A 17,026-nucleotide genomic window follows, 5' to 3' on the forward strand; every position below is an offset into this window, starting at 1 on the left:
GTTTAATTGATAAAATATAGATGTAATAACAGTAATGATAATAACTACCATTAGTTTATTGTTTTCAGCCACAAAATGTATGCCTATAGTTTTATTATTTTATTTTATGAAGTTTGCCGCTTTTGCACAAAGTTCTTGACGCGAGTCTCCTTAAGACATCTCATGTACCAAATATAATAAGAAAATAAGGTGCACTCTACCACGTGCTATTCATTATTTGATATAGCTATATGCAGTATCTGAAAACCAAGCTTGCAAAAAGCCACAGTCAGTCTAACTACTGCTTTATCTGATTCATTCTCTTCTGTGCCCCAATAGCCTCTATTGTATTATACTTGGTTGAATTTTTGTTAACGTTTCCTCGAAAAGGTAAATTCGGGGGTCAGTTGTTAGTAGTGGCAAAGGTAACGTAGGTTCCCAGTGAAATTTAACATAAAATTATACGTTTAATACCTGCTTTCAACCGTAGAACCTATGACACATCCGAAGTTAAATGTAAACACTGGATTCACGAAAGTAAATACATACTCTAATCGTTTATATGCATGAAAAAAACCCTAATCTATTTAAAAGGGCCAGTTAGATTTAGCTATCTTTCCTTACTTATTGTATCAAAGTTTAATAAAATACTGGCAAGGCTTCAATAGGTGTGATAACTCGATAACAACTTGCTGTAAAATGTTTGCAATAGCATCTGACTTCGAATGGCGGATCTAAAATCTATGGACGGAAATCAGTTGGCTATCAAACTGCGTCGCCGTGCCGGCCGCCAATGGCTTTAGTGCTTCTAGCACATGGAAGCCAAACGTGGTAGATGATTCTCAGAGGGAAACTTACAGGAGAAAGCTTCCTTATTCGAGACATAGATAGCACGGGCTCTTTGCAGTGTGTGGCGCTAATAATGCAGACGGTCTTTCAACACTATTCGACTCGAAACGGTCAGTAAGGTGGTAAGGGGAAGCGTCTGCGTGTTGTTAAAGATGGTCGATAATAACGCGACAACAACTGTGTTTGCTTCGAAAGTGGTTCCAAGTAATGGAACTTACGAAATATGAGCTACAGAAAGTTTGAAAAGTTAAGTGAAAAATGGTTCATCATATCATCGTAAGATATCGTAGCCAGCTTCTCATAACTCACACTGTCCTATGTAAACGTATGAACTTCATGCGTGGTTAGTTGATATTGTAAAGATTGCAAAGTTAGACAACGGAAACAGCCGGCTTGGTAGTCAAGGAATGACTATAATAAATTATATTGTATCGTGCCCACATTACTAAATAGAGAATCCGTTCCTCTTATTATTCAATTGCTAAAGACAAGGAATAAAATATCGTTTCATATGCAAACAATGCAGACCTGCACCAGACCTTTCTGATTTAACGTCTTTGAATTTTTTTGATTCGAAATGGCGAGCGCGCTATGGCAATTTCAAATCTAGGCTACACCCACTTAAAAAATGAGTGAAATCATTCAGAAATTATCCTAGACTTTTAGCGTGGCAATTGTGTACTTGGTTTATCGTTTTCACTCTATACGACCAATACATATTGGTCTAAAAGACAGGACCTAAATGCTAGAGAAGTATACAAAATACGGCATCTAAATTGGTAGCTTTTTCATGGTTTGTTTCTAAAACTACATCTAAATGAAAGCAGATCTATTAACAAAAAAAGTTACATTCTCTAGAAGTGCCATTATTAGTGATCATGTTTATTCAATATAACAACCAGCTACCGTGATTACAGTCCTAGTTCTGGGCCAAACCAATTACCAGTCGTTTTCGTCAGTAACTTTTTAGCACTAATTTTGCGTTGAGCGATATTGGCAGGCATGAACCTTTTTAAGTATCGCTTAAGTAAATTGCATACGGGAAATTCCAGTAAAACTATTTTTTTTGCTGACAGCAGGCTAAAAATCCCAAAAATGTAGTGAACCATGATGGCAAAAAAGTCCAAAAAGCATAAAAGTACTAACTGTTAGAGCTTTTTTGGATCACTTAATCGATAGTGTATATTTTCCTTTTCTAAACTATAGTTAATTTCCGCATAAAAAGCAGCTGTATCAAAAATAATTTTTGGTGAATTTTCAAATCCTTTAACCTGTTAAAAAACTCGCTTGCTTTACAGAAATTTCCCTCGGTTCTTTTCAGAAGTCGCATGAAAATTAACATTAACGTAGACTACAAAGAAAAAGCTTTGGGAGCGTGGAAAAGCTTGATTGTAGATCATTGTAACCTAAATTGCAAAAACGTTTGTTTTCCACTATGGCAAATCTGTTGTTTTGTTCTAAAGAGAACAGGCTTTCTTCTAGTACAAATAAGGATAATAATTTTTTTAACACTGTTGGTTATTTATTTCGTCTCAACAAGCGCTCAGAATCGCCATTTCGATCAGCGTCAAGGATTTGCCTCATTACAAGCCTAACCGTAATGGGTCCTATCGTTTTCCAGAGTTTTTCCAACAGAGCTGTGAAACAGCGTGCGAACCATATAAGCAACTACTGATCGTAATATTAATACCTTCTCTTTTTTTAATTTCTTAGTTTCTGATTAATCTAGTAATGTTTTTTACCGTCGCTGGATTTGAGCCAGCATGACTATGTGCCTGTTAGTTGTAGTTACTATGGCAATGCATTGAAGGGTTTTTTGCGCACTTATCACCCAGTCCGTGTCGCCCCTATGTGCCCGCTTCGACAAACAGCTCGACAAAGTTTGCTTTTTTAGGTGCTGTACCTTATATAAGACCATGTGTATTTTTCCAATGTATGCCTTTTCATTCACAGTCTAATCTCTAAAATTCTGAATGTAGCAGAACATTCCTCACGCACCATTGTTATTCCACCACGTTATTCCGAATATAACAGATTTTCTACTAGTTTGATTAAGCAGTGAACGTATTCAAAAAAAAAAACGACAATGTTTTTATGCGTTGAAAGAAATCCGTTGCCCTTTCATATTGACATGTTTAGATCGAAGCAGTACTGCTGTGTTCTTCTCATAGATCTAAACACTATACCTTTCTGTGCTGGCCTGATGCTTCAATTGAAAAAGTTCTTCCCAAACTTATCGTATTTGAGTTTGTCATTTAAGCCTAGCGTCTTCAGCTTTGCCGTTGTGGTTTTCTTTCTGCGCGCAGTAAATTGCTTCGATAATGAAAGAATTTCTGGCCGAGTTAACAATACTATAACTCCCCCATAAAGTTGACCGCCTCTTCTTGGAAGTGGTGTCGCCAGAAGTACATAGCTGAAAGGAATATAGACGATTTTAAAAATATACAGTGGCTGTATCTAGTACCTACGTTGAGGCTAGAGGCTTGTTTAGTGATATGTTAACAGTATTTAAAGTAGATTGATTGTCTATAGTGTCAGTCAGCAGAAGGACGGACGTTGACAATGGGTTTATATTGTTACAGCCTTAAAATAATTTCGTGGAGGTAACACCCGTTCCAAAAAATATGTCTAGTTTAAGAGAGCCTATAGTTATATCTGAACGATGAATGCAATCATCCGTGTTCTATCCATGGCGTGTATCAATATATTTTCTAATTGTTCGGTTTTTCTTTCATTTAGATCTAACTAGTTCATTAAATAAATTTGAGGTGACACGTAAAGTATAAAGGCCACCTATCGTTAGTATCTAACTTAATAACTGGCTCGGTGTGTTTTAAAAATGCCTTACGTTTCACTTCGTGAGACACACACGTTATTATGCACACATAAATATATGTACACGTATATATATATACCTATTGCATTTGCAGGCCGTAGCTAAGAGAGCCTTAAGCTAAGTCGAAGCCGCTTATCAACATTCATAGATCGTAAACCTCTACACAGTTTAGTTAAGTCCAACTATGGGTTCAGTGCGCTGGTTCTCGGCCCTTATTTCCCGTATGTAAGTAAAAGCACATTGAATATCTGACAATTGGTACTAATCAATTAGCAGCGATAACAGGTCAGTATAAGCGAACTAAAAACGGGTAGGTACTTCTATCAGTCCCCTAGAGTAGGGACAAGTTCTAGCACAAAAATACTATTCTGTATACCTTCGATAGTTAATTAGCCTTCACCCTTTGGAGGATTTACAATGTGAATAAGATACTGACAATACTTTATTTGCTACAGGCTATGTGCTATGATTAAAACAGGCTTTCTTGTTGTAGATGTTGAAAAGTTCCCGACCGCAACACGCCCAGAATGCTTGCCCAGTTACTTGTTTTTCATGTCATTTATTCCTACAATCTCTTGCACCCATTAAAAAGTCACTAATAGCATAATGATCATGAAAAATGTGCTTGTTCCTTAACTCAGTACTCGCTCCCCGCTGGGCATCGAAAACATTCGTCCACTATCATTAAACAAAGGGTCGTTAGTAAATAAATAAAACTATCGTAAATAAAAGGTGCACATGTTGACATAGTTACGTCTAAATTAGGGGAACTCTCTTCCGTCATATTGTAGCCAGTCTGAAAAAAAAAACCATTTTCTGTTGTCGTAGCACACAAGTATTGCTACCGTCGTCGCCTAAATGTCAAGACGCCGTCTGCATTTCTATATTGTCTTAGGAGCCGCTTATGTGAAATAGCACATTTTCGGTATGCCTCGGAACAAACGACAAGACAATGATTGAACGCGCGAAGAAAACAGACGTGATAATTCAGAAAAATGCATAGAATAAATTGAAATAGTTCAAATGGGCTCCATTAATTAATTGATAAATCAGTAGCGTTTTTACCCTTTAGAAAAAAAAATTGAAAGCAGCAGTAACAAAATAAATAGTGCAACCATGAAAAGCAAAATCAACTTTATGATTTATATACTGCTTGAATATTCAAGCATCCCACGTACATGAACGACTATAAAGATATATAAACGTTTTTAGCATATGTTTTGTGAATTTTCAAAAAAGTTCTCTAAAAGTACACGATAATAGAAAACCTTAAAAAAGTTAATAATTAATAGAAAACCGAAAAAAAAGTTTCGTCTAAAGAAACTGTTTAAAACTGGCATATCGCGCACTTTTGTACATGCATGTAAAAACTGTGAAGTTTGTTTGGATGAAACACATGTACGTGCAGCTTCAAAATCCACTTGTTATTGTTCTAGTGCCCCAAACACATTTGAATAGTTCTTAGGTTTCCTATTGATTATCGACTTCCCTAAATGCACTGCCCGCGTTTCTATTTGTGGGCTCGCGTGTACGACAACTCTATCTACGATTACTGGGAATCGGCACAAGACGGTGTCCAGTACTACCATTATACAGAATCCAATATGGAGCACGAACGACTTGTATCAAAGCGGGTGCAGATTCATCGTATGTTTATCAGAAACGAACCCCTACATCTATTATTGCGTCACAAAACTTACTGAACTTAATGACTGACGTTTAAGTATACTGGAACTATGATATTTTAATTGATTAGGTAATACACAGCAAACAAAACTACTACTTGATCCGTGGCGGATAAAATAAGGTTGTTAAATCCCTGCTTCGTATCTAGGTTTTAACAAGGCTCATGACTTCGTATACGATCATTATTTCATCATGGGGACAATCCACTGCTTCTAGCAATAACGCTTGAAGCAAAACGATATGATATACAGAGTCTGACGTGCGCGTCGTTACTTTTCTGTTCGTCTCTTTAAGCACTGCCAACATAATTTTTTTTGCTGATTGTTTTCTGCTGGCATGTATAACTCCGAGCAATGTAGAGGTACTACATATTGAAAACAACGGTAACACTTAGATACCCTCAATCTCGAAGCTGTTATAAAACATCTATCGTTCTGTTTTCAAACAGAGCAATTCGTTACAAAATATGAAGACAGCACTTATAGGCTTAATGATTACATAAAGTGTAAACTTTTAGAAGTAGAAAGTCAGGCTTTTTGTTGGGCCTAATTTATCATTCATGAATTTAGTGAAAGACTTCAATGTTGTTTGCTCGTATCAGGCATGTCAAATGCAAACACTATAGAAGGCTAAAGAGTATCAGCGCGCAAGGGGCTCGGAGACCAGAGAGTCACACGAATTGATCTAGATTTGAGCTCCGTACGAACGTAATCCGAGTGAAGCGTCTTCTTTTGAAAGTTGTCTTTTTCCAACAGGAAAGACAGGACTGAATAAAAGCTGAAAAAAACTGTAGATCAAAACATTAACTGAACATAATATCGGTATAGGCGCTTTTGAATGTCGAACTTCACGAGCCAAGTCGGACGGCGTACGTGTCTAGAGTTCTCACAGCTAATATTAGAAATAAAAGGCAACGCTTCTTTTTGACGCAGACTCTTTGACATATGTGCTAGGTTGGTTCGCAATGCTTTTCTTTTCATCTTTGAGTTGAAACACAGAATACACGAGGGGCACAGCAACCGCACAAATTTTATGCCATTGCGTAAAGCTGGAATGTTTCCTATTAAGAAACGCTATATGTAAAGGACATCTAACGTTAGTAAGTTTCATCATATGAGAGTTCGTATATTATAACGACGTAGAAGTCTAGCTTTAATCGTATACGACGGGACCAATCTGTTTCATACGGGATTTCAACCGCCATCTTATACAATGCTAACATACTTTCGGACAAAATATTTATTCACAGTAAAAACTATACAAGAAATTCCGCCACCTCTATTACTTTTTTGTCATAATAAGTTTATACGTCAAACTGCGACCCCTTTTAGATAAAAAGGTTTGGAATAACAAATACGTTCATAATCAAAAAATAAGTAATCATGATGTGTATGTAATGCTGCAGGTATATGCGAGCCTACGCCACTTTTGTGTAGGGGTCTGTTAATGGACTAAATCTGATATCAACGAGCCCGCATAGGACTGCGAGCTCTATTAGCAGTCAGCACATATTACGCGGATACTCGACTCTCCATCAATGCAAGAGACAATTCTGTTATGTTTGACTTTTATGACTGATCTAACGGGCCGTGCAGAGGCTGGCAAATTTATCCACCTTCCGTCAATTTGAATGCAAGCATACCAGAATAGATACCAGCACAAAAATGATAAGAACACAAACAATCAACATTCTATATCGAGTTTGAGATGTTTTCGTAAGCTTTGATATCAATACGTATTATTCATTTACATAGTTCTAGTGACAAAGCCAGTGATGGCGCAATTGGCCGAAAAACAGCACCAAGATGCTCAATCCAGGACGTTGGTGGTTCGAATCACTTAACGCGCATATATATGTGCAATATGCCTACCAATAAAGTAAGGAAACGTTTCAAATGTGTACCGCTTCGGAGAAGTCACACTTTTTACTATAAAATTCAATGCGTACACAGAAAATTTATTTGTGCGTTCAGATTTGCTGTGTGATCTTATAATACTTTCTGGGGGCGTTGCATCTCAAACTATTCTAGTTGACAACTACTCGCTAGTGGCTCAACTCCGTTTGTAAAATGCCCCAATATTCAGTATGCTGCAGGTGGCGATTGAATTAAACAAATAGTACCAAATATGCATGCCCTTTTGATACGGTACTACGTTCTGCTTGGGCTCTTGACCTCATAGCATTTAATGTGTTAAATATGATACGGGCTTTTCATCTACTGATTCATGAATTTATTCATTTAGTTGCCCCGCCTACCCTGCCACACCGCAGCGTCATGTTAGAAATAACTGATTTTCTTATTTGAGTTTCTTATTTTACGCGAATGTTCTCAGTCCAGTGTTTTTGACTCTTCTTAGAAAAACATACCCAGATAAGTGTAATTGTATTCACCTCACAGCGTATCGTTGAGTTCAGTTTAGCCAACAGGTGACTGAAATTCATAAGAATTTTTCGGTCGGTTCATTAACATTTATTGCTTAGAGTTGAATTTTATATAGTTCGACGAGACGAACTTGATTTTCAAGAATCTCAATATGCACTTTTAGCATTATAGCACGATTGTTCAATAAAGCAGTATTACTTTTGTAACTTTACTCGTACCTAAACTGGAATAAAGGTAGAAACATGTTTTCTGATGCTGCTAACCGCTACTGCTGGTAAATTTCAGATAATTTTTTAACACGTAGATAGGTATAGTAAGTCTAAGCTATAAAGTACATAAACAATTACCGCCTTAACGATCATCTAGAGCGAACAATGCTTCGCAAAAGTACCCATTGCTTCACTTGTGCATAGCCAGAGATAAAAGACTACCATGTATCTAGCTCACACAGTTTACACATATCAACTTCTATGTGAAAACACAAACGTTGAAAGAAAATGCGCGTGACATCGCTGGGTGTGAACGTCTGCTGGTGACTTCACTATCCACCTCCGGTGGTGTTCTGGTGCCCGCCACCATGATTACAGCAAACTGAAACTATATCTAAAACTACAGTTATTACTGTATATTCTACAGATAGAATAGTGATAGCGTGCGACCGTCTGTGACGCGCCACGAGGTTACCCAATAAAAAAGCAGTGAGACGATGGCATGACCGCCACAAGGCTGGATGGGCTCGGCGCCGATTCGAATATTGCCGCCGTCACAATGTATATACATTGAACTATTTCTATTATTATATTGCCCCCACGTCAACGAACGGCAGTAGAAAGATGCCTGGCCTAATACTGACCGACCATCGCTGGAGGCTTGTGAACAGCGGAGCATGTGTTTAGCGATATACAAATTTCACCACTAGCGCCACCACCACCTGGAAACGACATACGCATAGACCCAATAACAAAATAGGTGCGATTTTTTTTTATTAACACTACTAGCATGTATATGCAGGAAATATTTATTTAGGTGTGTCTAAATATACACTGAGTAGATCAAAAGGCTTTAAACAATTTGAAAAAAGAATCCCTGTTATAAATGTGCTGTACGGTCAAATCTGCTCCCTATTGAAATAATTTGCATATTTCTAGCTACCTTAACGTACGTGAAACGTAGACTGTCCAACCGATTGAAAAATTTTCGTTCACCCTACGTATATATATATATATAACGACAATTATTCGGTATGATTGCTAATTTATAATAGATTTACCATTCAACCTGCACGTGTCGCAGTTGTTATTATCGGCGCCGACACTGTTTTTAATTGTATATATCGCAAGGATAGGGCATAGAAAAACAAAGATCTGGGCGAAAAAAATAGAGCAAAGAGGGAAAAAAAGCATGGGATCTGCATTTCAGTGTTTCAATATATCCTGTCCGGCACTGGAATGATGTAGCTTGATAAATACACCGCTTAAAAAACAGTGAACAATGTTACTTTTGTTTAGGCCGACAAGTAAATTGGACAAGGGTTCTAGGCGCAGGTAGTGATTGTTTCTAACACTACACGAAAGCTGTGTCAGATGATATGTTTTGTCAAAAGCTATTTCTACTGACTTGATCATTATTAGGAAGATGAATTAAAAGTCACAAGCATATTGGCCCTTCTTCATAAAGCGTGGATTTTGAAGTTGCGCTGACGCCTCAAAGCCCCTTTCAATCGATTAAATTTGTAATATAACCCGTCCTTTTAAATAAGCTTCATTTAGTAGGATAGTATAATTATAACCTCAAACCGCAATGCAATCGAACTTCTTTTGCATGTAGTACGGCAAGAGTAAGAATAATGGACAGACTTTAACGCAAGAAAAACGACTATTTACGTAGCCAGCCTATCCATCTATATCAGATATGAGCGATTATTATTGTTAGTTATAGAAAATATAGACGTTCTATCCAGCATGTGGGGTCAAACAGAGACCAATCCCGTTAGCAATTCAGTACGTTTGTAGATACGCGATTTTGGGGTAAACGCAGCCGATCAATTTAAGCTTGCTAAACGGCAGCAGATCATATGTCCTTATTTAAAAAAGTCCTGTAATGATATTATTCGATGTGCGTAAAGAAGAGGACCTAAGATGTGCGTACATTGCTTTGCTAAAAAAGAGATGAGTTTGCCTAGCCAACGTATCAGAAGATAGATACTCAAACATAAACCCAACATAATTACAGCCTTCAGCGGACATCCATTGGGTCAGACTAAAATATACAGACTTTAACATCATGCAGACATATTAAATAGCAGGCATATTAAAATTAGATTAGAAATAGTCGGTCCTGTTAAATTCTGCAGACTGATTTACTTATTTTTTTCGGGAGCTAATGTCCGCTTTTGTTGCTTGGCCCTCTTTTCTAGTGTTTTTCGTTTTCTAATAGTCATGTTTCACATACCGATAAAAACGGCTTCTTCGCTTCACAAGGCCCTTGTCTTTAGTTCACCCATATCGCAAAATTCTATTTTGAATTAACATTTCAATGACAGGTATCTCAGGAAATAACGAGTGAATTTTTGGCACTGATTTTTATCGCTGTCAAAAATGGTGCAAGAAAATATGGTGCGCATTCAATGAAAGCTCGACATCTAAAAGATACAGGCTTATCTGGGAAATTTATCAAAATTGACTCAAGATATTCCTTGTCAAACTCAGAAAGCCTAGTGAAGTGCGTTTATCAGGTCGAGAATGCTATGTTTGCATAACAAATAATAACATAACAAACCGTTGTGGAGACAAATTCAAATACGTGTAGGTTCCCTGTAATACTTGACACAGCTAAGCAGGCCTGTTTCGACTGATCCAGAATGTAAGATGACGAAGGTAAAAGTGCTATTCTTATTATCAGACGTACCCATTTTTTCGAGTCCAAGTCTTCGGTAACAATCAGCAACTCGTAAACGATAATTACGACCTTTTGAACAACTAAGTTGAATATAATGGCATCACTTACCTATGCTCCTATCTACTACTACGGTTTGAACGAAAAAGACAGAGGACCGTAAAAAGGGCAGATACGAATGGCATGATATCTTGAAGCGCCCTTCAGGTGGCCGTGTCTCGGCTTATTAACAAATAATTATAATATTGTGACTGAGTCACAGTTATGGCTCATAAACTTCAAAAACGGCAAACCATGTAAAACACTGCCGTGTACCCTTCAGCTAGATTATTTCTTTTATACTTTTCCACCAAAAGCAGAAATGAATTAAAGCTCAAGGTTAAAGTTCTTTTCTTCGTGCTCATCCAATTATTTCGAACGACGTTGGTGCCCAGATAAAACATCAAAGTCGCTCGGCCCGTGGCTAGTAGGCCTTCTGTGTCCTAAAATTAAATTATCATTATGTGCCCATACATAATCACTTAAACTCACATTGGTTGTTCTAGATGCTGTTTTGTTCCATATATGGTCGGCAGTATAGTTGCCATTACGGAAAATCGGAATATCGCATCGACTAGTCGCTTCAACAAAACAGAAAATGGCGACGCTCGCCTTCGGTGAGATATAGTTCAGCGGCTATCTGCATTATAATCTGCTGTAATACGTTATTGACTGTCAAGCGTACCACCTTTTAGAAGAGCACTATTTACCACGTTTAGAAAATATTCTGTTTGACTGAAATTTACAAAATAAATACAGATTATATTAAAGAGGAGAATGATAATAATTATGTAAACTATAGCATAAATATTTGAAAGCGCATTTGATACAGTTTGCCGCAAATATGCAATACCCAGTCGAGTTCATAATGGGTAGAGCTTCGATGCTCGATTAAATCGGATTTCTAGCCGGTACTCATGGTGCTGGTAATCATCCAAGCTTTATGATTTTCGATTTTTAGGAAGTTTTTAGGTTTTTGAAAGGCCCACACTCGTATCTCGACCACCTATACGTATACTTTAGGCTTTAGAGTAAAGCGTACAACGCGCCCTTTACTGCTCATATAATGAAAATTCCACCTGATAATGAGCTCGTACATAGCATGTAGCCCAACTTCCACAGCGCTTTGTTTGTCCAGGAGTGTTTTCATCGACGTTATTGCGGCCTTTGGGAAGCCAAAGTGTATATCTGCATCCTGACTTAGGCAGGTTATTACTTGTGTTTAGCGACAAACATAGTAATTACATCTAATAGTTACATAAAAGATTAGCTGTAACGCGTGACAATAACAGAGCGTGCGTTAGAAATCTAATATCTACGCGTAAATACGGTGGTTCTCTTTTTTGTAGGGAGGTGGATCTAATTAATCCAACAGTTTGATTGCCTTGATTTGCCTTATTCTAGGCGTACAAAGTCATTTTAAATGGTTGTTCAAGCAAAACATGACGAACGGTACCAGCTTTTAAGAAGCACATCAAGGAAATAGCATTTGACGTAACAGGCTTGCGAAACACTCCTGTAAACATTTTGGCAATAGCTGGTTAGCGTAAAGCATCTAAACTGGTATCGTTTGATGCACCTATGTATGTAGGCGATAGTAGACTTGAGTTTTCCATTATCACTTAGAATCACGGCTGATAAGCATTCAAAGTTAGCGCCTTAGGAAGCCGGAACAGACAAGCAGGCTACGATATGCCTTAGTTGTTTTTTTGTTTATATATTAAGTTTATTTATTAACAGAATGCTAATAGCTTCATGGTGAGGTTGCGCTCAAAAGGGTGCAAGATATGCATAAGTTTATGCACATCGTGATTTTTTTCAGAATAAGCATCATAGTGTATTAAAGTTTTCTTTTTTTTATAGACACAAAATCCGTTGTTAGAATAGTAAGTAGAAAATCCTGTTACGGTATCAGAACGGAAAGAGGGAATACGCGTGGAATAAAATAGTTGAAATACTCGTAACTCCTCATGCATAAGCATTGCCTGATATCTGCTTTCGAAATCTTGATAGATGATACTGGTTTAAAAATAAATAAATATCCAAATAACAGAGCGATCATGCTCTGCCATATTTAGCTTTGTATACATACAATCCTGTCCAATATCAGCTTGGGTTTCACCAGTATCCATGCGAATGTAGTGCACTCATAATAACGCTAACAAAGTAACGAAAACTCGCCAATTAAAGTTATCAGGGTATTATCTAGGCACAGTATTATCAACACACAATGTAACTTTCAGCCGTCAGTGCCCCATCTTTCAACTGAATCATTCTCATTGAATCATAGGATTATACCCCCCGGTTAGCTGATGATGGCTTACGTATGCGGGCTGGCAATCTGCTAGAAGCATCTTAGGCGGGCGTTGTTTCACCGATATGATAGCGTACTCATCTCCGGATGCCACCGCTATACAAATTTTTGTCAGTCTCATAATAATAATAATATTCGACACGGCCAGGCAGGCAACTCCCAGAAGCGTAACAACATTTGCGTGTCGTTATATCATTGTTGCTGCGGCGTTTGATTATTCTTTGTAGTCTTCCCAACGAGTGTTTCAGTTGCGACCGAGTTGACAAATTTTACTGACGTCTGCTTCAGCTAAATTCATCCATTCGTTTATAGCCAGCTCTTAGATACATTTTCATCTTTTTACTTACTCTTTTAAAATGTTAGTAGGTATTCGTAAAAAAACACCGACCCCAACCTGCGGATGGATGAATAAACGAATAGTACAGAACTGGACCTTTTGGGCTCCTCGTATCACCGCCGTGACTCCTTGTCGGTAACAGTAGTGTGGCTTACATCGATACCGCTGACTTCTATATATATATGGTATGAAAAAACTAGTTATGTTGTCGTCCCTGCCCCTTCGTTCGCGTCTGTATTACGATATAAGGGAAAAGAACAAAGCAGACGTTGAAAAATACGATGCTGTTACATATAAATCCGGCGGATTTTGAAACTGAATAACTTTTGAATTACGCGCCACTGGCAGACGAAATTTCGCTGATAAACACTCCAATTTTCTACAAACTTGTGGAAGAAAGTCTGTTAAGTGCGCTCCTAGAAAGTAAGTTAAGAAGGAACTACATCCTTTGGTCTCGGAAATTAGAAATCAGTGGCAAGTTTTCGATCCAAGGTTTTGTTTGAAGATTTATCAAAAATTGGTGAAGAAAGTAGACAAGGACACCTTAAGCGAAAGCACGATGTCTGCATGTTTTAGGAGCAGACACTTAAGTACTGAAGACCAGCGAGCTGACCAGATGTCGTGACGAGAACAATAAGGCCTGTTGCTTCGATCGAGAAAGCTTTTAACAAAAGCGGAGCTTGAAGTTTAAGGGCATTTCTCATGTGACCTGTTACAGAATTATAACCCAAATACTGAAAATATGGAAACCAACTAAAGAATTAATCTTTCGTGAATTGACACCAGGCCAGTTGGAAGTGCGTGTCGTGTATTTCACATGCTGCTTGCAGAACTTTATTCAACAACAAATCTGCCTGGAGCCTACGCTCGCCACAGTCAATTTCTATGGCGAGAAATAGAGAGAGACCAGACAAAAAGACGGCATCACCCCCCTTCAGAAAGAAATCGAGTTCGGTGGCAGTGTTAAGAAGGCTCGAATATAAAGCGATGGATATTAGGGGCATGTGCAACTATTAGACATTCGCTGAAAATGGAATAATAAATGTCTACTAAGTGGAGTTCCTCAAGAGATTTGTAGGTTGTTCGTATGGCAATCAAAAGTACGCAGTCCGGTTACTTTATGACAACGCAAAACCGCATCGCTATGCCTCAATTACTTCCAACACTGAGCAAAGGAATATCCAGAATTAGCTTTGACCAGCTTATTCTTTTGTTCTAAATCCGTGATATAAATTACCAAGCTATTCATGCTCCAAAAAGGGCAACTGGTAGGCAAGCAAATCTCGCTATTTTCTTTGAGAAGGGGTAGACAGAGAAATTACACATGGGAACGTGAATGCTATATATGTGTCAGTCCGGAAACTACTAAAACGCAGGGGCGAGCGTGCCGAAGATCAAATATAGTACCTCCAACATACATTAAAAAATAATTATTCTAACCCAACTAGACTAATATAAATTGGTATAATTTCAGAGTCTGCTCAGTTCACTTGTAACAGCCTATTAGCAAATCCATTTCCATGTTTTGTTGACCCGCACTTGATGGCAACGTCATCATTAGCTAACAAAGCAACTGGAACATTTATGCCCGGATACGGGAGTACTTCATGTGTATCTATATATATTTGTGTATGTGTAATACACAAACTATGTATGACGATGTGCGCAGGCATCATCAGAAACCTGACGACAATCACTGTGACGGCAGCGATAGCGATCTGTAGAGGTGATCACAGCGGGGGGAACAAACACGACACTGACAACACAGTTCTTACGAGCAGTGATCCACCGAAAAATAGTCGTGATTCATAAACATCATTTGACGATTGCATCAGTAGCGGAGGCATTGGCAGACGTGGCTCACAGTCACTACATTACTTCGTCACTGCTCTCGGTTCGATATATTATGATGTCGAGCCATCATTGTTACTATCGGTGTTCATTCGTTTGTTCGCTGTTGCTTTCGTAGTAAAAGTTGGGGATTTTTCTTTTAAAAAAGCGATTTATGCCGTTTCTCCCAGTGACCACCTGATGCTGCTAACCGTGATACCAGCAGTACTAGCAGAGCGTCATCACTGCAAACACGGGTTGCTTTTGCTTGACTGGTAGAACTTCCGGGTCGCGCCCTATCCATCGCCACACGAAAGCTAGGTATGACAACAACGGAACAAAAAAGTCGAAGAAGGAGCAGCAGTAATGGATTAGGGAGGAAAGGGTTCTGGAGCCAATAATGTCCTACTGTGTAATTGAAGTCGTCGTTTAGTGGCTCTGCTTCTTTTTGTGAAAGAAATGGAAGTCCAGTGATTGTGATACGGTGCAAAGACAGAAGGCAGGAGGGGAATAGATGGTAGAAAGCTGTTGTGTTAACCCCACTCGGTCCGGTTTTAGATGTCTCACGTTGGAACGACGTTGGGTGACTGAGCTAGGACCGCAATGGATGGATCAACGCTTAAGACGGGGCCGTTTAAGGCACTAGCGAAGCGGCAGCTACAGCCGTGGTTGTTGCTGTCGTGGGACAGGGCAACAACCGGGCGATCGCTGGTGATTGTTGTTGTCTCTACGAGCTGGCCTGCTTCAATTTTCAGTTTGTGCCGCTTGTAGCGATCGCGTTGGTGCGACAAGAAATGTGAATCAAATGCCACGCAGCACTATAATAGGTTAGATCAGACGAACGGGGCCCCTTGGAGACTTTTGCCCCCTAGCGGCAACAGCTGTAGCCGCTGGCGGATAACGCTAAAGGCCACTAGACAATACATAACAAGCAAACAACGGTTCGAAAAAACCTAGGGTATTGCGGCAGGGCGTCTAGAGGGCGTAGTGAATAAAAAAGCGTTGTTCTGAGAATGATAGATTATTGGCATCCCAACGAACACACAGATAGACAGACACTAACTGACAAGACTCCATCAACATTTACACAGCGGCAATATCGACAGCACCTCTGTATTCAAGCTTCCTACGCCTCTTGATGCGCCTAACCAGCAATTGTTGCTAATAATTTTGCTGCTGCTGCTGCTGAAGACTGACTTAACGGTAAACTGGGATCTAGTCGATCGGCTGGAGAACTAGGTAAGAGCTCGAAAAAAGTTAGACTACTTGCTTTGTAGATGTTGATTGAGGTGGTGACGCCAGCAGCGAACGCCAGGTATTATAGTAAACGAAAGCCATTGAAGCGTTATCATCAACGACGTCGTAGTCATCATTTCTGGTCATCGTTCTTTTTCTTGCGCCACTTACGTCGATGGGTGATGGTTCTCGGAGCAGCCGACACATACGTCGTCATCGCGCCGCTAGTCGATACTTAAAAACACCAACCAGCATTACAGGAGTAACACCTAAATGTTCTAGGTATCATATATGGATGATAATGGTATTTCTTGTTATGACTACTTTCGATTTAACAAGCGCTTTGCATGCGTATATCTACAGTATTATAACATCATCTAAATGTTGTGTCTAATTGTATGAATGAGCAGGCTGCTTGAGAGCGATGAGATCCTTCTGCTGTTTTTTCGCGTGGAAAACAACGGCGATCGCCGAACACAAAGGTTTATCAGCAACATACAAAGTCGATGTTGAGCCAAGGAATCTTATTTGAGCGCTAAACACCATTTCAACCCTGGTTAGCGCCTCTTTGTCCAGAGCTGAGACTGGAAGATCCCGTAATAAAAAACAACAGGAAGTCTTTAAACATTCACGCACATACA

The 17,026-nt window shown here is 38.9% G+C and overlaps 1 long non-coding RNA gene across 3 annotated transcripts; it reads right to left on the bottom strand.

Moving 5' to 3' along the window:
• Nucleotides 1-23: 23 nt before the first annotated feature.
• Nucleotides 24-13,229, bottom strand: LOC111266220 (uncharacterized). 3 transcript variants are annotated; one of them, XR_015313348.1, is made up of 4 exons: nt 12,993-13,229; nt 8,588-8,665; nt 7,743-7,782; nt 24-3,241 (listed from the first exon to the last, which is right to left on the bottom strand). It is a non-coding gene; the product is annotated as an uncharacterized LOC111266220 (long non-coding RNA). The 3 variants fall into 3 exon arrangements; XR_002683939.2 differs by having other exon boundaries at nt 7,719-7,782; XR_002683938.2 differs by lacking the exons at nt 8,588-8,665; nt 12,993-13,229 and adding an exon at nt 8,082-8,405 and having other exon boundaries at nt 7,719-7,782.
• Nucleotides 13,230-17,026: the final 3,797 nt, after the last annotated feature.

The sequence above is a fragment of the Varroa jacobsoni genome, unplaced genomic scaffold (assembly GCF_002532875.2).
Source record: "Varroa jacobsoni isolate VJ856 unplaced genomic scaffold, vjacob_1.0 scaffold_1065, whole genome shotgun sequence".
Taxonomy (NCBI): domain Eukaryota; kingdom Metazoa; phylum Arthropoda; class Arachnida; order Mesostigmata; family Varroidae; genus Varroa; species Varroa jacobsoni.